Genomic DNA, 17,044 nt, shown 5'->3' with positions numbered 1-17,044 from the left:
CGGGCACTGGAGATTTGTAAGTTGGTGCCTGCAGAGCAGGTCACTTAACAGGGGGACTACGCTAGGCAGCCCTAAAAAGAGCTTTGTTAGAAGAATCTTCAAGGGCTGCAGCACTTTTATGTCCTAATGACATGCTGTGCTGCGGCTCCAACACCTCCCCAGCAGCGCCGCATAATCCCGATGGCTGAGTTCCCGGGTACTTGCGGCGGAGGTGCTCCGCTTTCCAGGATCGCGTGGCTGCTTATTTGGGAGGAGGTAAGAGGGTCTCCCAGGTTGGACCCGCCGAAATCGCTTTCCGGACGCGGTCTTAGGAGACGGACCGCGACGCTGCCGTGGACACTGTGTCAGAGCAGGAACCCCACTATATCCACCAGGGCAGGGAACACAGGCCGGATTACACAAAAATCCACTTTCTCTATCGTCCTAGTGGATGCTGGGGTTCCTGAAAGGACCATGGGGAATAGCGGCTCCGCAGGAGACAGGGCACAAAAAGTAAAGCTTTAGGATCAGGTGGTGTGCACTGGCTCCTCCCCCTATGACCCTCCTCCAAGCCTCAGTTAGGTTTTTGTGCCCGGCCGAGAAGGGTGCAATCTAGGTGGCTCTCCTAAAGAGCTGCTTAGAAAAGTTTAGCTTAGGTTTTTTATTTTACAGTGAGTCCTGCTGGCAACAGGATCACTGCATCGAGGGACTTAGGGGAGAAGAAGTGAACTCACCTGCGTGCAGGATGGATTGGCTTCTTTGGCTACTGGACATTAGCTCCAGAGGGACGATCACAGGTACAGCCTGGATGGTCACCGGAGCCTCGCCGCCGGCCCCCTTGCAGATGCTGAAAAGGAAGAAGGTCCAGAATCGGCGGCAGAAGACTCCTCAGTCTTCTTAAGGTAGCGCACAGCACTGCAGCTGTGCGCCATTGCTCTCAGCACACTTCACACGGCAGTCACTGAGGGTGCAGGGCGCTGGGGGGGGCGCCCTGGGCAGCAATGAAAATCCTTTTTTTGGCAAAAAATACCTCACATATAGCCTCCGGGGCTATATGGAGATATTTAACCCCTGCCAGAATCCATTTTTAAGCGGGAGACGAGCCCGCCGAAAAGGGGGCGGGGCCTATCTCCTCCGCACACAGCGCCATTTCCTCACACAGTTCCGCTGGTCAGGAAGGCTCCCAGGCTCTCCCCTGCACTGCACTACAGAAACAGGGTTAAATCAAGAGAGGGGGGGCGAAATGGTGATTTTATAAAAGCAGCTATAAGGGAGCACTTATTATAAGGCTATCCCTGTAAAATATAGCGCTTTGGTGTGTGCTGGCAAACTCTCCCTCTGTCTCCCCAAGGGGCTAGTGGGGTCCTGTCCTCTATCAGAGCATTCCCTGTGTGTGTGTGCTATATGTCGGTACGTGTGTGTCGACATGTATGAGGACGATGTTGGTGAGGAGGCGGAGCAAATTGCCTGTAATGGTGATGTCACTCTCTAGGGAGTCGACACCGGAATGGATGGCTTATTTATGGAAATTACGTGACAATGTCAACACGCTGCAAGCCGGTTGACGACATGAGAGGGCCGGCGAACAAATTAGTATCTGTCCAGGCGTCTCAAACACCGTCAGGGGCTGTAAAATGCCCATTTACCTCAGTCGGTCGACACAGACCCAGACACGGACACTGATTTCAGTGTCGACGGTGAAGAAACAAACGTATTTTCTTTTAGGGCCACACGTTAAGGGCAATGAAGGAGGTGTTACATATTTCTGATACTCCAAGTACCACAAAAAAGGGTATTATGTGTGAGGTGAAAAAACTACCTGTAGTTTCTCTATCGTCCTAGTGGATGCTGGGGTTCCTGAAAGGACCATGGGGAATAGCGGCTCCGCAGGAGACAGGGCACAAAAAGTAAAGCTTTTCCGATCAGGTGGTGTGCACTGGCTCCTCCCCCTATGACCCTCCTCCAGACTCCAGTTAGATTTTTGTGCCCGGCCGAGAAGGGTGCAATCTAGGTGGCTCTCCTAAAGAGCTGCTTAGAGAAAGTTTAGCTAGGTTTTTTATGTTACAGTGATTCCTGCTGGCAACAGGATCACTGCAGCGAGGGACTGAGGGGAGAAGGAGTCAACTCACCTGCGTGCAGGATGGATTGGCTTCTTGGCTACTGGACATCAAGCTCCAGAGGGACGATCACAGGTACAGCCTGGATGGTCACCGGAGCCGCGCCGCCGGCCCCCTTGCAGATGCTGAAGACAGAAGAGGTCCAGAATCGGCGGCTGAAGACTCCTGCAGTCTTCTAAAGGTAGCGCACAGCACTGCAGCTGTGCGCCATTTTCCTCTCAGCACACTTCACACGGCAGTCACTGAGGGTGCAGGGCGCTGGGAGGGGGGCGCCCTGGGAGGCAAAATGAGTACCTATAAAGGCTAAAAATACCTCACATATAGCCCTAGAGGCTATATGGAGATATTTAACCCCTGCCTGATTTCTCAAAATAGCGGGAGACGAGCCCGCCGGAAAAGGGGCGGGGCCTATCTCCTCAGCACACGGCGCCATTTCCTCTCACAGCTCCGCTGGTCAGGACGGCTCCCAGGTCTCTCCCCTGCACTGCACTACAGAAACAGGGTAAAACAGAGAGGGGGGGCAAATTTATGGCGATATTTTTATATAACAAAGCAGCTATAGGGGAGCACTTATTATAAGGCTATCCCTGATATATATATAGCGCTTTTGGTGTGTGCTGGCAAACTCTCCCTCTGTCTCCCCAAAGGGCTAGTGGGTCCTGTCTTCATTAGGAGCATTCCCTGTGTGTCTGCTGTGTGTCGGTACGTGTGTGTCGACATGTATGAGGACGATATTGGTGTGGAGGCGGAGCAATTGCCAAATATGGGGATGTCACCTCCTAGGGGGTCGACACCAGAATGGATGCCTTTATTTATGGAACTACGGGATAGTGTCAACACGCTAAAGCAGTCGTTTGACGACATGAGACGGCCGGACAATCAATTAGTGCCTGTCCAGGCGACTCAAACACCGTCAGGGGCTGTGAAACGCCCTTTGCCTCAGTCGGTCGACACAGACCCAGACACAGGCGATGACTCCAGTGGTGACGGTGACGAATCAACCGTATTTTCCAGTAGGGCCACACGTTATATGATTTTGGCAATGAAGGAGGCGTTACATTTAGCTGATACTACAGGTACCACTAAACAGGGTATTATGTGGGGTATGAAAAAACTACCTATAGTTTTTCCTGAATCAGAAGAACTAAATGACGTGTGTAATGAAGCGTGGGTTGCCCCTGATAAAAAGCTGATAATTTCAAAGAAATTATTGGCATTATACCCTTTCCCGCCAGAGGTTAGGGAGCGCTGGGAAACACCTCCTAGGGTGGACAAGGCGCTAACACGCTTATCTAAACAAGTGGCGTTACCCTCTCCTGAGACGGCCGCACTTAAAGATCCATCAGATAGGAGGATGGAAAATATCCAAAAAAGTATATACACACATGCAGGTGTTATACTACGACCAGCTGTAGCAACTGCCTGGATGGGCAGTGCGGGGGTAGTTTGGTCAGAATCCCTGATTGAAAATATTGATACCCTGGACAGGGACAATATTTTACTGTCGTTAGAACAAATAAAGGATGCATTTCTTTATATGCGTGATGCACAGAGGGATATATGCACACTGGCATCACGGGTAAGTGCTATGTCCATTTCGGCCAGAAGAGCTTTATGGACGCGACAGTGGACAGGCGATGCGGATTCAAAACGGCATATGGAAGTTTTGCCGTATAAGGGGGAGGAGTTATTTGGAGTCGGTCTATCAGATTTGGTGGCCACGGCTACAGCCGGGAAATCCACCTTTCTACCTCAAGTCACTCCCCAACAGAAAAAGGCACCGACTTTTCAACCGCAGCCCTTTCGTTCCTTTAAAAATAAGAGAGCAAAGGGCTATTCATATTTGCCACGAGGCAAAGGTCGAGGGAAGAGACAGCAACACGCAGCTCCTTCCCAGGATCAGAAGCCCTCCCCGGCTTCTACAAAAGCCTCAGCATGACGCTGGGGCTTCTCAAGCGGACTCGGGGACGGTGGGCGGTCGTCTCAAAAATTACAGCGCGCAGTGGGCTCACTCGCAAGTAGATCCCTGGATCCTGCAGATAATATCTCAGGGATACAGGTTGGAATTAGAGACAGATCCACCTCGCCGTTTCCTGAGGTCTGCTTTACCAACGTCCCCCTCCGAAAGGGAGACGGTGTTGGAAGCCATTCACAAGCTGTACTCTCAGCAGGTGATAGTCAAGGTACCTCTTCTGCAACAAGGGAAGGGGTATTATTCCACTCTTTTTGTGGTACCGAAGCCGGATGGCTCGGTAAGGCCTATTCTAAATCTGAAGTCCTTGAACCTGTACATAAAGAAGTTCAAGTTCAAAATGGAGTCACTCAGAGCAGTGATAGCGAACCTGGAAGAGGGGGACTTTATGGTATCCTTGGACATCAAGGATGCGTATCTCCACGTTCCAATTTACCCCTCACACCAGGGGTACCTCAGGTTCGTTGTACAAAACTGTCACTATCAGTTTCAGACGCTGCCGTTCGGATTGTCCACGGCACCTCGGATCTTTACAAAGGTAATGGCCGAGATGATGATTCTTCTTCGAAGAAAAGGCGTATTAATTATCCCATACTTGGACGATCTCCTAATAAGGGCGAGGTCCAGAGAACAGCTAGAGATGGGATTAGCACTGTCTCAAGAAGTGCTAAAACAGCACGGGTGGATTCTGAATATTCCAAAATCCCAGTTAATGCCGACAACTCGTCTGCTGTTCCTAGGGATGATTCTGGACACGGTTCAGAAAAAGGTTTTTCTCCCGGAGGAAAAAGCCAAGGAGTTATCCGAGCTTGTCAGGAACCTCCTAAAACCAGGAAAGGTGTCTGTACATCAATGCACAAGAGTCCTGGGAAAAATGGTGGCTTCTTACGAAGCGATTCCATTCGGCAGATTCCACGCAAGAATTTTCCAAAGGGATCTGTTGGACAAATGGTCAGGGTCGCATCTTCAGATGCACCTACGGATAACCCTGTCTCCAAGGACAAGGGTGTCTCTTCTGTGGTGGTTGCAGAGTGCTCATCTATTGGAGGGCCGCAGATTCGGCATACAGGATTGGATCCTGGTGACCACGGACGCCAGCCTGAGAGGCTGGGGAGCAGTCACACAAGGAAGAAACTTCCAGGGAGTATGGACGAGCCTGGAAACGTCTCTTCACATAAACATTCTGGAACTAAGAGCAATATACAATGCTCTAAACCAGGCAGAACCTCTGCTTCAGGGAAAACCGGTATTGATCCAGTCGGACAACATCACGGCAGTCGCCCATGTGAACAGACAGGGCGGCACAAGAAGCAGGAGGGCAATGGCAGAAGCTGCAAGGATTCTTCGCTGGGCAGAGAATCATGTGATAGCACTGTCAGCAGTGTTCATCCCGGGAGTGGACAACTGGGAAGCAGACTTCCTCAGCAGACACGATCTTCACCCGGGAGAGTGGGGACTTCATCCAGAAGTCTTCCACATGCTGGTAACCCGTTGGGAAAGACCAATGGTGGACATGATGGCGTCTCGCCTCAACAAAAAACTGGACAGGTATTGCGCCAGGTCAAGAGATCCGCAGGCAATAGCTGTGGACGCGCTGGTAACGCCTTGGGTGTACCAGTCGGTGTATGTGTTTCCTCCTCTGCCTCTCATACCAAAAGTATTGAGAATTATACGGCAAAGAGGCGTAAGAACGATACTAGTGGTTCCGGATTGGCCAAGGAGGACTTGGTACCCGGAACTTCAAGAGATGATCACGGAAGATCCGTGGCCTCTACCTCTAAGGAGGGACTTGCTTCAGCAGGGTCCCTGTCTGTTTCAAGACTTACCGCGGCTGCGTTTGACGGCATGGCGGTTGAACGCCGGATCCTAAAGGAAAGAGGCATGCCGGAAGAAGTCATTCCTACTTTGATTAAAGCAAGGAAGGAAGTAACCGTGCAACATTATCACCGAATTTGGCGAAAATATGTTGCGTGGTGCGAAGATCGGAGTGCTCCGACGGAGGAATTTCAACTGGGTCGATTCCTACATTTCCTGCAATCAGGATTGTCAATGGGTCTCAAATTGGGATCTATTAAGGTTCAAATTTCGGCCCTGTCGATTTTCTTTCAAAAAGAATTGGCTTCAGTCCCTGAAGTCCAGACCTTTGTTAAGGGAGTGCTGCATATACAGCCTCCTGTGGTGCCTCCAGTGGCACCGTGGGATCTAAATGTGGTTTTGGACTTCCTAAAATCTCATTGGTTTGAACCACTAAAAAAGGTGGATTTGAAATATCTCACATGGAAAGTGACCATGCTTCTAGCCCTGGCTTCTGCCAGGAGAGTGTCAGAATTGGCAGCTTTATCTTACAAAAGCCCATATCTGATTTTCCATTCGGACAGGGCAGAACTGCGGACTCGTCCGCATTTTCTCCCTAAGGTGGTGTCAGCATTTCATCTGAACCAGCCTATTGTAGTGCCTGCGGCTACAAGTGACTTGGAGGACTCCAAGTTACTGGACGTTGTCAGAGCATTAAAAATATATATTGCAAGGACAGCTGGAGTCAGAAAATCTGACTCGTTGTTTATATTGTATGCACCCAACAAGATGGGTGCTCCTGCGTCTAAACAGACGATTGCTCGTTGGATCTGTAGCACAATCCAACTTGCACATTCTGTGGCAGGCTTGCCACAGCCTAAATCTGTAAAGGCCCACTCCACAAGGAAGGTGGGCTCATCTTGGGCGGCTGCCCGAGGGGTCTCGGCATTACAACTTTGCCGAGCAGCTACGTGGTCAGGGGAGAACACGTTTGTAAAATTTTACAAATTTGATACTCTGGCTAAGGAGGACCTGGAGTTCTCTCATTCGGTGCTGCAGAGTCATCCGCACTCTCCCGCCCGTTTGGGAGCTTTGGTATAATCCCCATGGTCCTTTCAGGAACCCCAGCATCCACTAGGACGATAGAGAAAATAAGATTTTACTTACCGATAAATCTATTTCTCGGAGTCCGTAGTGGATGCTGGGCGCCCATCCCAAGTGCGGATTATCTGCATAAGTTGTACATAGTTATTGTTAACTAATTCGGGTTATTGTTGAAGGAAGCCATCTTTCAGAGGCTCCGCTGTTATCATACTGTTAACTGGGTTTAGATCACAAGTTGTACGGTGTGATTGGTGTGGCTGGTATGAGTCTTACCCGGGATTCAAAATCCTCCCTTATTGTGTACGCTCGTCCGGGCACAGTACCTAACTGGAGTCTGGAGGAGGGTCATAGGGGGAGGAGCCAGTGCACACCACCTGATCGGAAAAGCTTTACTTTTTGTGCCCTGTCTCCTGCGGAGCCGCTATTCCCCATGGTCCTTTCAGGAACCCCAGCATCCACTACGGACTCCGAGAAATAGATTTATCGGTAAGTAAAATCTTATTTTTTCCTGAATCAGATAAATTAAATGAAGTGTGTGATGATGCGTGGGTTTCCCCCGATAGAAAATTATTGGCGGTATACCCTTTCCCGCCAGAAGTTAAGGCGCGGTGGGAAACACCCCTCAGGGTGGATAAGGCGCTCACACGCTTATCAGAACAAGTGGCGGTACCATCTACGGATAGGGCCGTACTTAAGGAGCCAGCTGATAGGAGGCTGAAAAATATCCTAAAAAGTATACACACACATGCTGGTGTTATACTACGACCAGCGATCGCCTCAGCCTGGATGTGCAGAGCTGAGGTGGCTTGGTCGGATTCCCTGACTAAAAATATTGATACCTTTGACAGGGACAGTATTTTATTGACTATAGAGCATTTAAAGGATGCATTTCTATATATGCGAGATGCGCAGAGGGATATTTGCACTCTGGCATCAAGAGTAAATGCGATGTCCATATCTGCAAGAAGATGTTTATGGACACGACAGTGGTCAGGTGATGCAGATTCCAAACGGCACAAAGATGTATTGCCGTATAAAGGGGAGGAGTTATTTGGGGTCGGTCCATGGGACCTGGTGGCCAGGGCAACTGCTGGAAAATCCACCGTTTTTTACCCTAAGTCACATCTCTGCAGAAAAAGACACCGTCTTTTCAGCCTCAGTCCTTTCGTCCCTATAAGAGTCATATCTGCCCAGGGATAGAGGAAAGGGAAGAAGACTGCAGCAGGCAGCCCATTCCCAGGAACAGAAGCCCTCCACCGCTTCTACCAAGTTCTCAGCATGACGCTGGGACCGTACAGGACCCCTGGATCCTACAAGTAGTATCCAAGGGGTACAGATTGGAATGTCGAGAGGTTTCCCCCCTCGCAGGTTCCTGTAGTCTGCTGTACCAATGTCTCCCTCCGACAGGGAGGCAGTATTGAAAACAATTCACAAGCTGTATTCCCAGCAGGTGATAATAAATTTACCCCTCCGACAACAAGGAAAGGGGTATTACTCCACACTATATGGTGGTACTGAAGGCTAGGTGAGACCTATTCTAAATCTGAAAAATTTGAACACTTACAAGGGTTCAAATCCAGATGGAGTCACTCAGAGCAGTGATAGCAAAGAACAAGGGGACTATATGGTGTCCCGGGACATCAGGGATGCTTACCTCCATGTCCCAAAATTTGCCTTTTCTCACCAAGGGTACCTCAGGTTCGTGGTACAGAACTGTCACTATCAGTTTCAAGACGATGCCGTTGGATTGTCCAAGGCACCCCGGGTCCTTACCAAGGTAATGACCGAAAGGAGGATTCATCTTCAAAGAAAATGGACGACCTCCTGATAAGAACAAGGTCCAGAGAACAGTTGGAGGTCGGAGTAGCACTATCTCAAGTAGTTCTACGACAGCACGGGTGGATTCTAAATATTCCAAAACCGCAGTTGTTCCGACGACACGTCTGCTGGTCCTAGGGATGATTCTGGACACAGTCCAGGAAAAGGTGTTTCTCCCAGAGGAGAAAGCCAGGGAGTTATCCGAGCTAATCGGGATCCTCCTAAAACCAGGAAAAGTGTCAGTGCATCATTGCACAAGAGTCCTGGTAAAAATGGTGGCTTATTACGAAGCGCTTCCATTCGGCAGATTTCACGCAAGAACTCTTCAGTGGGATCTGCTGGACAAATGGTCCGGATCGCATCTTCAGATGCATCAGCGGATAACCCTATATCCAAGGACAAGGGTGTCTCTCCTGTGGTGATTACAGAGTGCTCATCTTCTAGAGGGCCGCAGATTCGGCATTCAGGATTGGATGCTCGTGACCACGGAGGCCAGCCTGAGAGGCTGGGGAGCAGTCACACAAGGAGTGTGATCAAGTCTGGAGAATTCTCTCCACATAAATATACTGGAGCTAAGAACAAATTTATAATGCTCTAAGCTTAGCAAGACCTCTGCTTCAAGGTCAGCCGGTATTGATCCAGTGGGATAACATCACGGCAGTCGCCCACGTAAACAGAAAGGGCGGCACAAGAAGCAGGAGGGCAGTGACAAAACTGCAAGGATTTTTCGCTAGGCGGAAAATCATGTGATAGCACTGTCAGCAGTGTTCATTCCGGGAGTGGATGACTGGGAAGCAGACTTCCTCAGCAGGCACGACCTCCACCCGGGAGAGTGGGAACTTCATCGGGAAGTTTTCCGCATGATTGTGAACCGTTGGGAAAGACCAAAGGTGGACATGATGGCGTCCCGCCCAAACAAAAAAATGGGACAGGTATTGCGCCAGGTCACGAGACCTTCAAGCGATAGCTGTGGACGTCCTGGTAACACCGTGGGTGTAACAGTCGGTGTATGTGTTCCCTTCTCTGCTTCTCATAACCAAGGTATTGAGAATTATAAGACATAGAGGAGTAAGAACTATACTCGTGGCTCCGGATTGGCCAAGAGGGACTTGGTAACCGGAACTTCAAGAGATGCTCACAGAGGACTAATGGCCTCGGGAGCTAAGAAGGGATTTGCTTTCAGCAAGTACCATGTCTGTTCCAAGAGGAACCGTGGCATCGGCCTTTAAGAAAGGACCTGCTCCAGCAGGGACCTTGTCTGTTCCAAGACTTACCGCGACTGCGTTTGACGGCATGGCGGTTTGAACGCCGGATCCTAAGGGAAAAGGCATTCCGGAAGAGGTCATACCTACCCTGGTCAAAGCCAGGAAGGAGGTGACCGCACAACGTTATCACCACATGTGGTAAAAATATGTTGCGTGGGTGAGGCCAGGAGGGCCCCATGAAAAAATTTCAACTAGGTCGATTTCTGCACTTCCTGCAAACAGGAGTGTCTATGAGCCTCAAATTGGGGTCCATTAAGGTTCAAGTTTCGGCCCTATAGATTTTCTTCCAGAAAGAATTGGCTTCAGTTCCTTAAGTCCAGACGTTGTCAAGGGAGTATTGCATATACAGCCCTTGTGTGCCTCCAGTGGCACCGTGGGATCTCAACGTAGTGTTGGGATTCCTCAAATCATATTGGTTTGAACCACTCAAATCTGTGGATTTGAAATATCTCACATGGAAAGTGACCATGCTGTTGGCCCTGGCCTCGGCCAGGCGATTCTCAAAATTGGCGGTTTTGTCTTACAAAAGCCCATATTTGATTTTCCATTCGGACAGGGCAGAACTGCGGACTCGTCCCCAGTTTCTTCCTAAGGTGGTGTCAGCGTTTCACCTGAAACAACCTATTGTGGTGCCTGCGGCTACTAGGGACTTGGAGGACTCCAAGTTGCTAGACGTTGTCAGGGCCCTGAAAATATATATATATATATATAATTCCAGGACGGCTGGAGTCAGAAAGTCTGACTTGCTGTTTATATTGTAGGCACCCAAAAAGCTGGGTGCTCCTGCTTCTAAGCAGACTATTGCTCGTTGGATTTGTAGTACAATTCAGCTTGCACATTCTGTGGCAGGCCTGCCACAGCCAAAATCTGTAAATGCCCATTCCAAAAGGAAGGTGGGCTCATCTTGGGCGGCTGCCCGAGGGGTCTCGGCTTTACAACTTTGCCGAGCAGCTACTTGGTCAGGGGCAAACACGTTTGCTAAATTCTACAAATTTGATACCCTGGCTAAGGAGGACCTGGAGTTCTCTCATTCGGTGCTGCAGAGTCATCCGCACTCTCCCGCCCGTTTGGGAGCTTTGGTATAATCCCCATGGTCCTTTCAGGAACCCCAGCATCCACTAGGACGATAGAGAAAATAAGAATTTACTTACCGATAATTCTATTTCTCGGAGTCCGTAGTGGATGCTGGGCGCCCATCCCAAGTGCGGATTATCTGCAATACTTGTACATAGTTACAAAAATCGGGTTATTATTGTTGTGAGCCATCTTTTCAGAGGCTCCGCTGTTATCATACTGTTAACTGGGTTCAGATCACAGGTTGTACAGTGTGATTGGTGTGGCTGGTATGAGTCTTACCCGGGATTCAAAATCCTTCCTTATTGTGTACGCTCGTCCGGGCACAGTATCCTAACTGAGGCTTGGAGGAGGGTCATAGGGGGAGGAGCCAGTGCACACCACCTGATCCTAAAGCTTTACTTTTTGTGCCCTGTCTCCTGCGGAGCCGCTATTCCCCATGGTCCTTTCAGGAACCCCAGCATCCACTACGGACTCCGAGAAATAGAATTATCGGTAAGTAAATTCTTATTTTAATAAGGCTCCATAGTACCGGTGGTGAGGACCAGCATAGGGGATAAGGCGCTTGACCTGTAGCCCCTCCCCCAGCTCCGGGCGCCATCTACTGCTGGTGTTCCCGCCCTGGAGCTGCTTCTCACTCTCCCTCACTCCCTGACAGAGATTTGAGCGCCATCTTTTCACAAGTAGCTGCGGCTGGTCTCTGGGACTGCAGGGCAATGTCTCCTCGGTAAATCCGCCTGCTTGCTCAGTGTTGTGCATTTACAGTCACTTAAGTATTCTACATGTAATTTTAGACAGTGTTAGTTAAGTACAAGTGTCCTTCTACCTGAATAATTAGTACAAGTATTCTGATATATACATCCAGTATCTGACTGTGCACTGTTATATATATGTCTATGTATTTTTACTAGTCCAGTGCAGTTTTATTGTTTGTCTGAAATAATTTCTGCATGGTCACTGTGACTGAGTGTGCCTGCATCTGCTGTGTGGATTTCACTTTCAGTGTATCCCACCTATTGCTATCACTGTATTCTGTACCTTTGGGAGGGCTAGGTGCGTCAGGGTCTCATATAGTTAGTACTATGCAGTATATGATGTTTAGTGTGTTTTACTGTGTATTTTAGTCACCTCATACCGCTTTAATTCTCTGTTTGTGTCCTGTATTTACTGAACACATAAATCAGGGGGTTATTTGCAGGTATTGTATTTGCCTGGCGAGATTGTACTGTTATGCTCTGCGGCTGCATTTTTTAAATCATTTCTGCAACAAAGGGCAGGAAATCCGCGGACGCTCCTGCATCATGCAGTGCTTGCACCAAGGATTTGCCTGAAGGGGAAGTTTTGACTGATGGTCTCTGTACTGGATGTAGTACATCTCCTAGTCAGCCCGCTGTTTCGGTGGCCAATGAGGAACCCCTCTTGGGCAGCTTTTTCGACTATGTTTAATACACTAGTCACACGCCTTACGCCCCCTATGGGACCTCCTGTGCCATTGCAGCCACATGATGTTCCTGTGGTTAATCCGCCCTGGGCGGATACGCTATCTCTCCATATTCAACAATTGAATCAATCTTTGCTTAGTCCCTCTGGGACCAAGGGGTTGTCTAAGTGGGCTGCTTCCTCCTCGCAATCCACTAATATTTCAGATGTTACTTTTTATGAGGATGGGGAGTATACTGATCCGTCAGACACTGATACAGTTGCTTCTGATGAGAAATCTACAGCTCAGGTTGATGTCCCTGACCTAGTGGAGGCTATTAAGCTGATTCTGCAAATTGATGAGGTAGATCCCACTACTGCGTCTAAGGAACCTGATCAATTTAAACGTCAGAAGGTGACTATGGTAGTTTTACCACATTATGACCACTTAGTTGATATACGTCGGGAACCCTGGTCTTCTCCAGGAAAGAAATTCTCCCTGTCTAAAAAGTTGCTAGCTCGTTATCCTCTCCTTGCTGAGTTGTGTAACAAGTGTGAAAATTCACCTCTGGTGGATGCCCATGTCACCCGGCTTGTGGTGTCATCTACTCTGCCTGTCACCACTGTCTCTTCATTGAAGGAAACGACAGAGAAGCATGTGGAGGGATGCCTGAAGTCTATTTACTCCCTTACAGGTGGGTTACATCGACCCACCTTAGCAGCCTCTTGGGCCGCAAAAGGTATAGAAACATGGGTTCAGGCTATTGAGGAAGAGCTACCTCAGGATATCACTGATACTGCCAGACAATATCTATCTCATATTGCCACAGCCTCCCATTATATTCATGAGGCATCCTCCGAGTAGGGGTAATGGCGGCTAAGGCGTTATACATCCATCTTGGCTCACCATATTCTGTGGTTGAGGTCATGGAAGGTGGATCTGGACTCCAAGAAGACTTTGGAGGTACTCCCTTTTAAGGGAGACATACTGTTTGCGGAAGATCTTAATAAGATTGTGACTGATTTAGCAGCCGCTAAGACTGCATTTCTCCCGAATACTAATCCTTCTGCACCGAAGGCAAAGAGCACCACTTTTCGTTCCTTTCGGCCTCCAGGGAAAGCAAAGGGTCAGGCGTACCCGAGACAGGCTCATGCTTCCAAAACCACCAAGCCCAAACCTAAACAATCCTGGGTTGCCCGTCAGCCTGCTTCCAAACAAGACAAGCCAGCTGCATGGCGGGCCGGGCCTCCTCCTGGAGGATCCCAGGGTGGGAGGCCAACTTCTACAATTCGCCCAGGTCTGGTTAAGGACCACTTCAGGCGCCTGGGTGCGAGAAGTTGTCTCTCACGGGTACAAAGTCTCTTTCAGGAGACGTCCCCCTCGCCAGTTCTGCACAACGGTTATCCCTTCGGATCTGTTGAAAGCGCAAGCTCTACACCTGGTTGTGCGATCCCTCCTGGATACAGGTGTGGTGGTGCCGGTACCTCTGTCCCAGAGAGGCAGGGGATACTATTCGACCCTGTTTCTAGTCCCAAAACCCATTGGGTCTTTCCGGCCTATACTCAACCTCAAATCACTGAACAAATTTGTGAGTGTACAAATTCTATATGGTATTCCTGGACATACAGGATGCTTACCTGCATATAACTATATTGCCATATCGCATCAGCAGTATCTTTGGTTTGCTATTGGCAACCTACACTATCAATTCCAGGTTCTGCCGTTTGGACTGGCCCCGGCCCCTCGGATCTTCACCAAGGTCATGGCCGTCATGACGGCCCTTCACCACCATCAGGAAATCTGGATCCTGCCGTATCTGGACGACTTGCTAATCCTGGCGAACTCCAAAGATGTTCTCAGTCATCCGTACATCACGGTCAAATTTCTACAAGCCCACGGGTGGCTCATCAACTAGAAGGAGTCCTCGCTGGTTCCTGCTCGGAACATGGTGCACATGGGGGCACGGCTGGAGACACACAGTCAAATACTGTTTCTGTCTCAAGAGAAAGTCCTAAAACTTCAGGACAGAATCAGATACTTCCTCTCTCGCCCAAGGGTGTCGATACACTCGGTGATACAAGTACTGGGCCTCATGGTTTCGGCTTTCGACATGGTGGAGTATGCTCAATTTCATTCCCGCCCTCTGCAGCGGTTGATTCTTTCCAAGTGGGATGGTCTGCCTCATCGGATCAGGTCTCAGATGATATCCTTGACTTCGGAGGTTCGTATGTCCCTGGGCTGGTGGCTACAGGACCAACAGTTGAGCAGGGGACGTCCCTTCTGGATTCCCAACTGGGTCTGACTGACTACAGACGCCAGTCTGCGGGGTTGGGGCGTGGTGCTAGAGCAACACACTCTCCAGGGTCGGTGGACCAAGGAGGAGTCTATCCTCCCGATAAACATTCTGGAATTGCGGACAGTGTTCAATGCTTTGACTCTTGCCCTGCCTCTGATACAGAACAGGCCTGTTCAAGTACGGACATACAACGCCACCATGGTAGCATACATAAACTATCAAGGCAGCACTCAAAGCCGCATGGCAATGTTGGAAGTGTCGAAAATCCTTCGTTGGGCGGAACGCCATCTGCCAGCAATATCGGCAGTGTTCATTCTGGGAGTCCTCAACTGGGAAGCGGATTTCCTCAGTCAGGACGTGCACGCCGGAGAGTGGAGTCTTCATCAAGAAGTCTTTCAACTCCTAGTGGACAAGTGGGGCCTACCAGATGTAGACCTGATGGCGTCTCGACACAATCACAAAGTTCAGGTCTACGGATCAAGAACAAGGGATCCTCAAGCAGCGTTCGTGGATGCACTGGCAATTCCATGGAAGTTTCAGCTGCCCTACGTGTTCCCTCCAGTGTCTCTCCTGCCCAGAGTACTACGGAAGTTCAAGCAAGAAGGAGGAATACTAGTTCTAGTCGCTCCAGCGTGGCCCAGACGGCATTGGTTCTCAGACCTGCAGGGTCTATCGATAGAGCGTCCTCTTCTACTTCCTGTGCGCCCAGACCTCCTCATTCAGGGCCCTTGTGTCTACCCAGACCTGGCCAGACTGGCTTTGATGGCGTGGCTCTTGAGGCATCACTCCTAAGGGCCAGAGGATTCTCCGAGGCGGTTATCCAAACCGGCTTCTGCACGGATTTATTATAGGGTCTGGAATTCTTACTTCACCTGGTGTGCTGCTAAGAATTATGACGCATTCAAATTCAGAACTCCCAGACTTTTGGCTTTTCTGCAACAAGGTCTGGACTTGGGCCTTCGTCTGGCCACCCCCAAGGTTCATATATCTGCCTTGTCGGTGTGGTTTCAGAGGAAAATTGCGTCTATTCCTGATGTTCATATTTTCACTCAGGGAGGCTGAATCCGTAAAACACCCTATGTCCCTCTTGTGGCTCCATGGGATCTGTCTGTTGTACTCGCTGCCCTGCAAGAGTCTCCATTTGAACCTCTTGAGTCAGTAGACCTTAAATGGCTTGCGCTTAAGGTCGTCTTTCTTCTGGCTATTGCCTCTGCTAAGAGGGTGTCGGATTTAGGCGCCTTGTCCTGTCATCCACCCTTTCTGATTTTTCACCGTGACTGGGCAGTTCTTAGAACTCTTCCTGGTTATCTACCGAAGGTGGTGTCATCTTTCCATCTTAACCAAGAGATTGTGGTTCCGGCTTTTATCTTTTCTGGTTTGTCCTCCAAAGAGTGGTCTTTGGATGTGGTATGGGTATTAATGTGGAGATGACTGCCTCTCTCAGGAGGTCAGATACCCTTTTCGTACTTTTTGGTTTTCACAAACGTGGCTGGCCTGCGAATAAGCAAACCTTGGCCAGATGGATTAGAATGGTGATTGTACAGGCTGGTCTTCCGGCTCTTGCTGCTATTAAAGCCCATTCTACTTGTTCTGTTGGACCTTCTTGGGCGGCCCGCCGTCGCGAGTCTGCTGAACAATTGTGCAAGGCTGCTACGTGGTCCTCAGTAAATACGTTAATTAGGTCCTATGCCTTTGATACTTCCACCTCCCAGGATTCTTCCTTTGGACGCCGGGTTTTTGTACCCGCTACGGTGCGTTCCCTCCCATGAGGAACTGCTTTAGGACATCCCCGATGTTTCCCTATGGAACACTGTACCCCGCTGCAGAAAAGGAGATTTATGGTAGACTTACCATGGTTAAATCCCTTTCTGCGAGGTACACTGGGTTCCACAGGGCGCCCACCCTGACGCACTTAGCTTCTTTGGGTTTGTATGGCATTAGCCGTTGGTGCCTTCTCCTGTCGTGAGAATGTGGTTCTATGTGACTAACATATGCCTTCTCTTTTATCTGCTACTGCATTGGACTGGTTAACGAAACTAAGCTCCAGTGCCCGGAGGCGGGGTTATAGAGGAGGCCATGCAATGCATCCTGGGAACAGTCAAAGCTTTAGCCTGTTGGTGCCTCTGGATCAAGATCCAACTCTACACCCCGAAGTTTCCCTGTGGAACCCATTGTACCTCGCAGTCTACCATAAATCTCCTTATT

The 17,044-nt window shown here is 49.6% G+C and overlaps 1 protein-coding gene across 5 annotated transcripts in view; it reads left to right on the top strand.

Moving 5' to 3' along the window:
- Positions 1–17,044, top strand: part of NCAPH (non-SMC condensin I complex subunit H) — a 113,088-nt gene that overhangs the window by 95,717 nt on the left and 327 nt on the right. The gene's annotated exons all lie outside the window — the stretch shown is intronic.

This window comes from Pseudophryne corroboree, chromosome 6 (genome assembly GCF_028390025.1).
Source record: "Pseudophryne corroboree isolate aPseCor3 chromosome 6, aPseCor3.hap2, whole genome shotgun sequence".
In the NCBI taxonomy this organism is placed as follows: domain Eukaryota; kingdom Metazoa; phylum Chordata; class Amphibia; order Anura; family Myobatrachidae; genus Pseudophryne; species Pseudophryne corroboree.
The sequence above is the reverse complement of the archived record's forward strand: the minus strand, read 5'-3'. Positions and strand labels throughout refer to the sequence as shown.